Here is a 13,515-nt window from a genome sequence, read left to right on the forward strand (position 1 = left end):
TTGTGTGCACCTAGGAGAGCCAGTTATGACCATCAGTAATAGCATTATCCATCCGTTAGACAGTATTCTTTATCACCAGTGCAACGCTGTCTAGGTCCAACTGGTCTTATCGTCTGGTTCGTAATAGTGGCCTCTTCCTTCTATTGCGATGTTGCTCTGGTGTCTGTGCCATATGCCTGACCCATGTGCTCCTGTAGGATGTCTTCCAGCCACACACACCATTACTGGTAAGCTGCTAAAGGTCGAACAATCTCAGGCTATTAGTTCAATGTTCTGCATTGATTGTTTACAACTAGAAAACTAGCACCCGTGGGAGATAAGTGATCACCATCGGACTTAGGTGCAAATTTTGCACCAATCTGGTGCTTGTATTCATCTTCTGAGCTCTGCACAGCTATAAGCTCATTTCTGATTGGTGGCTTCGGTTCAGTGTATAGTTTGTACCTGATTAATGAGCCCCATGTGATCTTATTAAATAACACTGTAACATTATGTGGATAAATCTGCTGTAACCCGTAATAGGCGGTGTCTAGCTGTCATTTGTGTAACACAGGTTACAAAATGACATTAGTTGTTTGATTTGGTTGCAGTAGTTTAGAGAACGTTGCGCAGTGTTCTTAAATAAACTCTAATTTAAGTCTGTGCTGTAAAACCTATCAACATGGGGTCCCGGTGATAGTATGCACATATGCTATAGCTATGGAGATCTCAGGTAGGGCAGGAAGGTTGCCCCTGTGCTAGGTTACCCCTGATGTGTGAGACGCAGCCACTGCCGCCTGCGGCAGAGATCTGCAGCGCTGCCTTCCTTTTACCCACAATATGAATCCAGATGAGTTTGTCACGCTCTGTGGAAAATTCTGAACTCTTGCGTTTTGTTTCCTTTTATACTTTGCTCGTCTCTGGTTTACAGCCATATTGTGATCACGCCCTGGTTCATCTTTTATATCTGTGACCGATCATCGTGCCATGGAGCTGTGGAGACTGAAATCTCACAAACCAATATATAGTATTTAAAAATAAAATTTTAAATCTGATCAAATGATGTCATCCCTTATTTTACTGCGTTGCGCACATTTTGAGGCAAGCTATTATTACCAAAGATTTTTTTGTTTTTGTTTTAAAGAGCTAAAGAACGACTTCAGTGGGGAAAGACAGGCACTGGGTTTGACAAATCAGCCGCTATTTTACAAAAATGGTTAATTAGAAATACAAAACTCAATTTTTAATTGGTAAGAGGTTGAGAAATGAAACAAATACTTTTATTTTATTTTAGAACTGTAATCCCAAACTAAACATAATGGAAAATGCTTAATTGATAATAGGTGTAAAAAAGTGGGTTGATATACAACTGTACACTGTATAATGTGGGTCCCACAATATTAGACATATAGGGGTGTATTCAATAGATGTTGGATCTGACATCTGTCGGATTTGGCCGCTCACGACAATGCCAATCTGACTTTTTTAAAGTCGGATTGACATTGTCGGAAACGGGGCCAAAACCTGATGGATTTGGCCGCGGGATCTAACAAAACACGTGGATCCGTGGCTAATCCACCGATCCACATGTTTTCCGACAATTCCCGACTTGTCTGAAAAACGGAGGGGGCATTGAATAGGTCGGAACCCCTTCCAACCTAAAAAAGTCAGAAACTGCCGTCTTTCCCCTTATTGTCTGTCCCATCTCTCTTACCTGCCTTTGCAGGTAAGACCGAGATGGGACACCATACAGAGACTATAGAGTCTGTGGCCTGGAGAGGAGGAAATAGATGTTCGCAGCTGGGGTAGAAGGAGAAGAGAGGATCTTGAGTGATGTGAAGCCTCTGCAAGAGACACTGGGGGCTATTCCGAGTTCGCTAGCAGATTTCGGTTGCTGCGCAGCGACCAGGCAAAAAATCAGCACTTCTGCGCATGCGGCGCAATACGCACGCACGTTGTACTATTACAACGAACGATGTAGTTTCACACAAGGTCTAGTGAAGCTTTTCAGTCGCACTGCTGGCCGCAGAGTGATTGACAGGAAGAGGGTGTTTCTGGGTGTCAACTGACCGTTTTCAGGGAGTGTTCGAAAAAACACAGGCGTGGCTGGGCGAACGCAGGGCGTGTTTGTGACGTCAAAACAGAAACTGAACAGTCTGAAGTGATCGCAAGCGCTGAGTAGGTCTGAAGCTACTCAGAAACTGCACAATTGTTTTTTGTAGCCGCTCTGCAATCCTTTCGTTAGCACTTCTGCTAAGCTAAAGTACACTCCCAGTGGGAGGCGGCATAGCGTTTGCACGACTGCTAAAAACTGCTAGCGAGTGAACAACTCGGAATGACCCCCATTGTCAGATGCTACCACAGTATGGGCGTCGCCTATAGAGAGTAAAGAATGTCCTAACCTGAAGGACATTGAAAGCTGGAGGACTAGACAGAAGGATGGATAAAACGCTGCCCCTAGCTGCCACACACATTACCATTACAGACGCTCAGAGTCTCTTGGAAAAGTTTGGCATTCCTGCAGCTAAGGCAGCAGAGCCATAGATAACAGACTGTGGGGGAGATGTATCAAGCCTTGGAGAGAGAGTACCAACCAGTCAGCTTCTGTCACTTTATTGGCTGTGTTTGAAAATTGACAGAAGCTGATGAGTTGGTACTTTATCTCTCTCCAAGGTTTGATGCATCTCCTCTGTGCCACAGAACAGTGGAGCATGGCTGCATGATGTGTTCAGGCTTATAAACGAAAGAGTGAGAAGTATAGCTAGAGACCTGGTGAATGACTGCGCACAATACTAGTTGAACATTTGTTTATGACAATGAAGTAAAAAAACAAAAACAAAACAAACCTGTCATTCATTGGCCAAATGCTAATAGTGCTTGTGTGTAATTATAATGGCTTCTGTGAAGGAGCGTGTGCCTCTTACATGTCAGCGGTGGTGATAGTCACCAGGCAACAGTTGTAGCAAATATTTCATTCATGCTGAAGGGTATTGAGCGGTTGTGTTTATTCTTCCACTATTCTTGTATTACACTTTCTAGGTATGACTAAACCACACCGTCCTGAGAGTATCTTGAACAGCAACACCAGTGGTGGTTTCAAGTATGACCGTGTAAGTACATATCCAGTGTAGGCCGCCAATCAGTAGGCTCGCAGGTAGTCTCAGGATGAGCGGTAACGTTCTCCTAATTGTATATAAAGCTCTCTGCTGTGTCTACAGTTTAGCCCACATTTCTATTATCCTATGCAGCTTCTCTGCTCCCCTCAGCACTGCCTCTCAGCTGTAGGTCTCGTTACTACCCATTAAGAAGCCATTTATGCTCCCTACTCTTCTGAAATACTCTACTGAACTGTCCTATAAGCAGGGGTGCCAAGATGAGGGCAGTGGGTATGGATTACCTGGGCCTCTGTATGGTCTGGGATCGCAGTAGTGGTGTAACCAGACGCCCCACACTAAGCTGTGACCACACACCCCTGGGCATGCACCATTAAGCATGTTGAGGCCATGTCACCTAACATCCTGCCCATGCCTATAAGTGCCATAATTGCCTGAAGTCCTGGCTGAAGATACCCTCCTATATGACGTGCCGTCCTATATCTGCTATGCCTTAAAATACCACTTATAATTCTGCAAACGTCCAGGTTTTAGAAGCCAATGTTTTCTTATGACATTGATGGACCTATATATTTTACAGGATCATTGATGTTTATTTCCTATCCATAATGCGAACGTATGTTTCTCCTGCTTTAGGTGTGCATTTAGACAGGCCTTGAGAAAACATGGAAACCAGCTCAAAAACTGCAGGAGCCAGATCACAGGGGTGTGGGCCATGCAAAAAATGTAGGTTTGGCTTTACTGTAGACTATTACATCAATTTACTGGTGTTCACTAGCAGGTTGAGCATGAGAACACATTGCTGCAGTCATCTGGAAGGCAGCATTCAAACAGCTATTTCTGTCCGTAATCCCATGCTGTCACCATGGGCTGCTAAGGAGCAGTGCAACCCATCTCCAAGCCAACCACGACTACCAAACCTGAGCAACTCACAGACCATTCTTTGGTCACATAGGGGGTCATTCCGAGTTGATCGCTCGCTAGCAGTTTTTCTCTATCGTCCTAGTGGATGCTGGGGTTCCTGAAAGGACCATGGGGAATAGCGGCTCCGCAGGAGACAGGGCACAAAAAGTAAAGCTTTTTCAGATCAGGTGGTGTGCACTGGCTCCTCCCCCTATGACCCTCCTCCAGACTCCAGTTAGATTTTTGTGCCCGGCCGAGAAGGGTGCAATCTAGGTGGCTCTCCTAAAGAGCTGCTTAGAAAAAGTTTAGCTAGGTTTTTTATTTTACAGTGATTCCTGCTGGCAACAGGATCACTGCAGCGAGGGACTGAGGGGAGAAGGAGTCAACTCACCTGCGTGCAGGATGGATTGGCTTCTTGGCTACTGGACATCAAGCTCCAGAGGGACGATCACAGGTACAGCCTGGATGGTCACCGGAGCCGCGCCGCCGGCCCCCTTGCAGATGCTGAAGTCAGAAGAGGTCCAGAATCGGCGGCTGAAGACTCCTGCAGTCTTCTAAAGGTAGCACACAGCACTGCAGCTGTGCGCCATTTTCCTCTCAGCACACTTCACACGGCAGTCACTGAGGGTGCAGGGCGCTGGGAGGGGGGCGCCCTGGGAGGCAAATGAATACCTATAAAGGCTAAAAATACCTCACATATAGCCCCTAGAGGCTATATGGAGATATTTAACCCCTGCCTGATTTTTCTAAATAGCGGGAGACGAGCCCGCCAGAAAAGGGGCGGGGCCTATCTCCTCAGCACACGGCGCCATTTCCTCTCACAGCTCCGCTGGTCAGGACGGCTCCCAAGTCTCTCCCCTGCACTGCACTACAGAAACAGGGTAAAACAGAGAGGGGGGGGCAAATTTATGGCGATATTTTGATATAACAAAGCAGCTATAAGGGAGCACTTATTATAAGGCTATCCCTGATATATATATAGCGCTTTTGGTGTGTGCTGGCAAACTCTCCCTCTGTCTCCCCAAAGGGCTAGTGGGTCCTGTCTTCGTTAGGAGCATTCCCTGTGTGTCTGCTGTGTGTCGGTACGTGTGTGTCGACATGTATGAGGACGATATTGGTGTGGAGGCGGAGCAATTGCCAAATATGAGGATGTCACCCCCTAGGGAGTCGACACCAGAATGGATGCCTTTATTTATGGAACTACGGGATAGTGTCAACACGCTAAAGCAGTCGTTTGACGACATGAGGCGGCCGGACAATCAATTAGTGCCTGTCCAGGCGACTCAAACACCGTCAGGGGCTGTGAAACGCCCTTTGCCTCAGTCGGTCGACACAGACCCAGACGCAGGCACTGACTCCAGTGGTGACGGTGACGATTCAACCGTATTTTCCAGTAGGGCCACACGTTATATGATTTTGGCAATGAAGGAGGCGTTACATTTAGCTGATACTACAGGTACCACTAAACAGGGTATTATGTGGGGTATGAAAAAACTACCTATAGTTTTTCCTGAATCAGAAGAATTAAATGACGTGTGTAATGAAGCGTGGGTTGCCCCTGATAAAAAGCTGATAATTTCAAAGAAATTATTGGCATTATACCCTTTCCCGCCAGAGGTTAGGGAGCGCTGGGAAACACCTCCTAGGGTGGACAAGGCGCTAACACGCTTATCTAAACAAGTGGCGTTACCCTCTCCTGAGACGGCCGCACTTAAAGATCCATCAGATAGGAGGATGGAAAATATCCAAAAAAGTATATACACACATGCAGGTGTTATACTACGACCAGCTGTAGCGACTGCCTGGATGGGCAGTGCTGGGGTAGTTTGGTCAGAGTCCCTGATTGAAAATATTGATACCCTGGACAGGGACAATATTTTACTGTCGTTAGAACAAATAAAGGATGCATTTCTTTATATGCGTGATGCACAGAGGGATATCTGCACACTGGCATCACGGGTAAGTGCTATGTCCATTTCGGCCAGAAGAGCTTTATGGACGCGACAGTGGACAGGCGATGCGGATTCAAAACGGCATATGGAAGTTTTGCCGTATAAAGGGGAGGAGTTATTTGGAGTCGGTCTATCAGATTTGGTGGCCACGGCTACAGCCGGGAAATCCACCTTTCTACCTCAAGTCACTCCCCAACAGAAAAAGGCACCGACTTTTCAACCGCAGCCCTTTCGTTCCTTTAAAAATAAGAGAGCAAAGGGCTATTCATATCTGCCACGAGGCAGAGGTCGAGGGAAGAGACAGCAACACGCAGCTCCTTCCCAGGAACAGAAGCCCTCCCCGGCTTCTACAAAAGCCTCAGCATGACGCTGGGGCTTCTCAAGCGGACTCGGGGACGGTGGGCGGTCGTCTCAAAAATTACAGCGCGCAGTGGGCTCACTCGCAGGTAGATCCCTGGATCCTGCAGATAATATCTCAAGGGTACAGGTTGGAATTAGAGACAGATCCACCTCGCCGTTTCCTGAAGTCTGCTTTACCAACGTCCCCCTCCGAAAGGGAGACGGTTTTGGAAGCCATTCACAAGCTGTACTCTCAGCAGGTGATAGTCAAGGTACCTCTTCTACAACAAGGGAAGGGGTATTATTCCACTCTTTTTGTGGTACCGAAGCCGGATGGCTCGGTAAGGCCTATTCTAAATCTGAAGTCCTTGAACCTGTACATAAAGAAGTTCAAGTTCAAGATGGAGTCACTCAGAGCAGTGATAGCGAACCTGGAAGAGGGGGACTTTATGGTATCCTTGGACATCAAGGATGCGTATCTCCACGTTCCAATTTACCCCTCACACCAGGGGTACCTCAGGTTCGTTGTACAAAACTGTCACTATCAGTTTCAGACGCTGCCGTTCGGATTGTCCACGGCACCTCGGATCTTTACAAAGGTAATGGCCGAGATGATGATTCTTCTTCGAAGAAAAGGCATATTAATTATCCCATACTTGGACGATCTCCTAATAAGGGCGAGGTCCAGAGAACAGCTAGAGATGGGATTAGCACTGTCTCAAGAAGTGCTAAAACAGCACGGGTGGATTCTGAATATTCCAAAATCCCAGTTAATGCCGACAACTCGTCTGCTGTTCCTAGGGATGATTCTGGACACGGTTCAGAAAAAGGTTTTTCTCCCGGAGGAAAAAGCCAAGGAGTTATCCGACCTTGTCAGGAACCTCCTAAAACCAGGAAAGGTGTCTGTACATCAATGCACAAGAGTCCTGGGAAAAATGGTGGCTTCTTACGAAGCAATTCCATTCGGCAGATTCCACGCAAGAATTTTCCAAAGGGATCTGTTGGACAAATGGTCAGGGTCGCATCTTCAGATGCACCTACGGATAACCCTGTCTCCAAGGACAAGGGTGTCTCTTCTGTGGTGGTTGCAGAGTCCTCATCTATTGGAGGGCCGCAGATTCGGCATACAGGATTGGATCCTGGTGACCACGGACGCCAGCCTGAGAGGCTGGGGAGCAGTCACACAAGGAAGAAGCTTCCAGGGAGTATGGACGAGCCTGGAAACGTCTCTTCACATAAACATTCTGGAACTAAGAGCAATATACAATGCTCTAAGCCAGGCAGAACCTCTGCTTCAGGGAAAACCGGTGTTGATCCAGTCGGACAACATCACGGCAGTCGCCCATGTGAACAGACAGGGCGGCACAAGAAGCAGGAGTGCAATGGCAGAAGCTGCAAGGATTCTTCGCTGGGCAGAGAATCATGTGATAGCACTGTCAGCAGTGTTCATCCCGGGAGTGGACAACTGGGAAGCAGACTTCCTCAGCAGACACGATCTTCACCCGGGAGAGTGGGGACTTCATCCAGAAGTCTTCCACATGCTGGTAACCCGTTGGGAAAGACCAATGGTGGACATGATGGCGTCTCGCCTCAACAAAAAACTGGACAGGTATTGCGCCAGGTCAAGAGATCCGCAGACAATAGCTGTGGACGCGCTGGTAACGCCTTGGGTGTACCAGTCGGTGTATGTGTTTCCTCCTCTGCCTCTCATACCAAAAGTATTGAGAATTATACGGCAAAGAGGCGTAAGAACGATACTAGTGGTTCCGGATTGGCCAAGAAGGACTTGGTACCCGGAACTTCAAGAGATGATCACGGAAGATCCGTGGCCTCTACCTCTAAGGAGGGACTTGCTTCAGCAGGGTCCCTGTCTGTTTCAAGACTTACCGCGGCTGCGTTTGACGGCATGGCGGTTGAACGCCGGATCCTAAAGGAAAAAGGCATGCCGGAAGAAGTCATTCCTACTTTGATTAAAGCAAGGAAGGAAGTAACCGTGCAACATTATCACCGAATTTGGCGAAAATATGTTGCGTGGTGCGAAGATCGGAGTGCTCCGACGGAGGAATTTCAACTGGGTCGATTCCTACATTTCCTGCAATCAGGATTGTCTATGGGTCTCAAATTGGGATCTATTAAGGTTCAAATTTCGGCCCTGTCGATTTTCTTTCAAAAAGAATTGGCTTCAGTCCCTGAAGTCCAGACCTTTGTTAAGGGAGTGCTGCATATACAGCCTCCTGTGGTGCCTCCAGTGGCACCGTGGGATCTCAATGTGGTTTTGGACTTTCTAAAATCTCATTGGTTTGAACCACTAAATAAGGTGGATTTGAAATATCTCACTTGGAAAGTGACCATGCTTCTAGCCCTGGCTTCTGCCAGGAGAGTATCAGAATTGGCAGCTTTATCTTACAAAAGCCCATATCTGATTTTCCATTCGGACAGGGCAGAACTGCGGACTCGTCCGCATTTTCTCCCTAAGGTGGTGTCAGCATTTCATCTGAACCAGCCTATTGTAGTGCCTGCGGCTACAAGTGACTTGGAGGACTCCAAGTTACTGGACGTTGTCAGAGCATTAAAAATATATATTGCAAGGACAGCTGGAGTCAGAAAATCTGACTCGTTGTTTATATTGTATGCACCCAACAAGATGGGTGCTCCTGCGTCTAAGCAGACGATTGCTCGTTGGATCTGTAGCACAATCCAACTTGCACATTCTGTGGCAGGCCTGCCACAGCCTAAATCTGTAAAGGCCCACTCCACAAGGAAGGTGGGCTCATCTTGGGCGGCTGCCCGAGGGGTCTCGGCATTACAACTTTGCCGAGCAGCTACGTGGTCAGGGGAGAATACGTTTGTAAAATTTTACAAATTTGATACTCTGGCTAAGGAGGACCTGGAGTTCTCTCATTCGGTGCTGCAGAGTCATCCGCACTCTCCCGCCCGTTTGGGAGCTTTGGTATAATCCCCATGGTCCTTTCAGGAACCCCAGCATCCACTAGGACGATAGAGAAAATAAGATTTTACTTACCGATAAATCTATTTCTCGGAGTCCGTAGTGGATGCTGGGCGCCCATCCCAAGTGCGGATTATCTGCATAAATTGTACATAGTTATTGTTAACTAATTCGGGTTATTGTTGAAGGAAGCCATCTTTCAGAGGCTCCGCTGTTATCATACTGTTAACTGGGTTTAGATCACAGGTTGTACGGTGTGATTGGTGTGGCTGGTATGAGTCTTACCCGGGATTCAAAATCCTCCCTTATTGTGTACGCTCGTCCGGGCACAGTACCTAACTGGAGTCTGGAGGAGGGTCATAGGGGGAGGAGCCAGTGCACACCACCTGATCTGAAAAAGCTTTACTTTTTGTGCCCTGTCTCCTGCGGAGCCGCTATTCCCCATGGTCCTTTCAGGAACCCCAGCATCCACTACGGACTCCGAGAAATAGATTTATCGGTAAGTAAAATCTTATTTTAGCAGCCGTGCAAACGCATTGTCGCTGCCCACTGGGGAGTGTATTTTCGCTTTGCAGGACTGGGAATGCTTGTGCAGCAGAGCGCCTGCAAAATCTTTTTGTGCAAAACAAGACCAGCCCTGTAGTTACTCTTCGTGTGCGTTGATTCTAACGACGGAGGGACGGCTTTTGACGTCACACATCCGCCCAGCCATGCCTGCGTTTTTCCTGACACGCCTGCGTTTTTCCAAACACTCCCTGAAAACGGTCAATTGCAACCCAGAAACGCCCACTTCATGTCAATCTTCCTGCGTTCGGCCATGCGACAGGACTGTTCGTTAGACTCCGTGCAAACCCACAATGCCCATTGTACCTGTATGACGCGCCTGCACATTGTGGTGCATATGCATGCGCAGAAATGCCGATTTTTAGCCTGATTGCTGCGCTGCTAACAACGGCAGCTAGCAATCAACTCGGAATGACCCCCATAGATAGAAGGGGCAGGGTGACGCACTCCTCAGAGATTCTATTCCTGGTGTATATGTGTGTGTATATATATATATATATATATATATATATATATAATATATTATACCGTACCGCTCCCACCCTGGGCTCCATCTGTGACTTTGCAGAGTACTTTTATATAAATGACAATATGCTGTGACTGAATATGTATTAGTTAATGTTTATATGTGCGCAGCATGAACGGAGGCCAAGCCACGGAGATACACTGATTTTCTGCTACCCATACGTTTCACATAGACTTGACAACTAAAATGTCCCAACATGTGCTGACGTAGGACTGTAATGGAACAGATGCCGTAACCATGTCCCTCGTTAGTACATTAGTATAGGATCCACATCAAATAAGGAAACTGGGCAAAGTCCAGATGGACTGTTACCATATTTATTGCCAAACTGCATTAATATACGGAGTACACTTCCTGTGGCCAGTAAGAACCACATAAGCTGAACAAAGATCAAGATAAACTGTATAGAATCCTTCACATAATAATGTCAATGGGCCCCGTTGTCTGGTCCAATATAGAGAAAGCACATACATACAACAAAGAAGAACGGGGTTGACACTGCATTAAAATAATGCAAAAGTCCGAAGAAATCTGTCACTTATTACTCCAACACACACACACACACACACACACACACACACACACACACTATAGACACTCCCTACGGTATATCAGGGCGTCAGCTTACCACCTCAAATGTATTAGGCACTGGTATAGGTGCCTAAGGATAGGACTTGGAAACAGAGAATGAGGTATTTAAAAGCAACCAATGGTGTCCAAAAAACTATGGGACTAGACAGTTATAAATTTAAAAGTACAAACATTTTTTACAGAACGTAGCACTAAAAGACGGAGTGTCACTGGATAAAAACAGCTATAGTAAAGAAACATCCGTACAAAACATGAAAATGTAAAATTAAAAAAAATAACAAAGTATGTAAAACATAAAAGATAAAAGGCTAAAACTGATGCAAAAGAGGAGAGAAAAATGGCTTAACTTCAGAGGGTGAGGTTAGATCAAGTGTCATCCAACGCGTTTCGTCCCATCTGGACTTCATCAAGGGGTGATTTAAGGCTTGAGACAGACCATGTATATATACTTAACCTATGAAGGAAGTGATGTCTACATCACTTCCTGTCATTGATCAGTTAGGAGTTTAGAAATTACCAAAGTGTAAATATCAAGGGAGTATCATGTTACCATATTAATATAGATGTAGAGTATTATGCAAACATTCTAAAAATATATGATACAATGGTTAAAAACATATAAAACCGCACTGGAGACGTGGACTTCATGCACTGCCCGGACAGGAAGTCCGCGGCTCCAGTGCGGTTTTATATGGTATATATTTATTTTCACAGGTTGTCCCTTTACTTGTCCATTGTAAACGTATATGTATATTTTGAGTATTCCTTATTCAGTAAACTGTTTTCCATTTGTAATTTAAGGCACTTTTGTTAGAACTATTTCTGCACAATAAGCCAACATTTAATAACGTTCTGTTTTTGGTTTGTTAAAGACTTTTAATAATGTTCTGTGTGAACTGAGTGCCAGATCATGTTGGAACACTACATGTATTCACATAATTTTGTTTACAGTAGCGAATTAAATTAGGTGGTGGTTTTATTTTGGGGTAAGACTTCTTAAGAGTGTCAGCTATTGTATTTAATGGTGTTAAGTCTGCTGAGCATATGAGATACATTTTTATTTTACTTTTTTATTTATTGACTTCATTTTTTGACACACCAGGTGGTGATTTTTTTTGTTCCCATATGGAACAAATATGACTTAATACTATCTGTGGTAATGATGCTGTATTATTGCCATTTAAGAGATCATAACTGTCAATGATGTGTAGATATCAAGACTGTCAACATTGTGATTGTTGACATTTTGAGTGCATTTCCTGGGGCATGCCATGTGCCAGTTATGCCCCTTCTTTAAATGATTACTTTACTCATTGTATCCTTAATTTCATTTCGCCAGTTATACAAATGGTCATGTACAAACTTCACAAAATTGTGGACCTTTATTTACACAGACGTCTACATATCTCCCTAGCACATTTCATGGTGCCCCACATACAGGGTACATACCCCTTCCCCCTGGCCGTCTCATAATGAATGATGTGGACTGGCATCTGTGGGATGTGGTGGCAGGGAATGGTGTGACCGCATCCTAGGGATGGCCATCGATGGCAAGATATATGGTGATATGGTAGGTGTCCATCGATGGTTGCATACTCTGCAATAGATGACCTCTATGTTTTCAGAAACCGACGGTTCATAGTTTTTTTTTTTTTTTTTTCTAGTTCGTGAGGTTGAAAAGAGGCAAAATGCCCATCGGGTTCAACCTGTATTCTGTGTTCTGTGTTAAGCTGTTCATATTATAATGCACCTGCTGAAGTAATGGTTTAGTACCAATTGACACCTATGATTCTTATCACTCACAAATAATTTAAGGTCAGTATGTTAAATGCTATAGCCCTGGATACATTTTCCAGTTAGAAATTTGTCTAATCCGTTTTTAAATGCATTTAGAGTCTGCCATTATTACCTTCTCCGGCAGGGAGTTCCAAATCTTAATTACCCTTACCATGAAGAACCCTTTCCTACGTTGTGTACGGAATTTTCTCTCCTCTAGCCTCAGCGAGTGCCCACGTGTCCTATACAGAGTTCTATTAATAAACAAATCCCCTGCTAACTCCTTATAGTGACCCTACATATTTGAAGATATTAATAATGTCTCCTCTTAGATGCCTATTTTCTAGTGTATACATATTTAACTTAGTAAGCCTTTCCTCATACTCCAGTGTTTCTAACCCTTTAATCAATTTAGTAGCTCTTCTTTGAACTCTTTCTAGTTCCCCAATATCTTTTTTATAATACGGTGCCCAGAACTGAACACAATATTCCAGGTGCGGACGTGCCAATGATTTGTACAACGGCAGGATTACATCCTCGTCCCTTGTCTCAATGCCCCGTTTAATGCACCCAAGCACTTTACTTGCCTTCTTTGCTGCAATTTGACATTGTGTACTTTTACTAAGCCTATTATCTATGAGCACCCCCAAATCTTTTTCCACCATAATTACCCCTATATTTTTCCCATTTAGAGTGTAGTATGCAAGTGTGTTTTTTGTCCCAAAATGCATAACTTTGCATTTTTCTATATTGAACCTTATTCCCCATTTAGACGCCCGGGTTTGAAGTTTAAATAAGTAATTCTGTAGAGACTCCACATCGCTA

At 45.1% G+C, this 13,515-nt stretch overlaps 1 protein-coding gene across 1 annotated transcript in view; it reads left to right on the forward strand.

Annotated features, from left to right (window-relative positions):
• The window catches only part of GYS1 (glycogen synthase 1), a 120,782-nt gene extending 119,743 nt beyond the window's left edge, over positions 1–1,039 (forward strand). Inside the window, exon 16 of the mRNA XM_063942452.1 lies at positions 1–1,039. This exon is cut by the window's left edge and continues 891 nt beyond it. The gene's annotated coding sequence lies outside the window, so the exon portion shown is untranslated.
• Positions 1,040–13,515: the final 12,476 nt, after the last annotated feature.

Source organism: Pseudophryne corroboree, chromosome 10 (genome assembly GCF_028390025.1).
Source record: "Pseudophryne corroboree isolate aPseCor3 chromosome 10, aPseCor3.hap2, whole genome shotgun sequence".
Classification (NCBI taxonomy): domain Eukaryota; kingdom Metazoa; phylum Chordata; class Amphibia; order Anura; family Myobatrachidae; genus Pseudophryne; species Pseudophryne corroboree.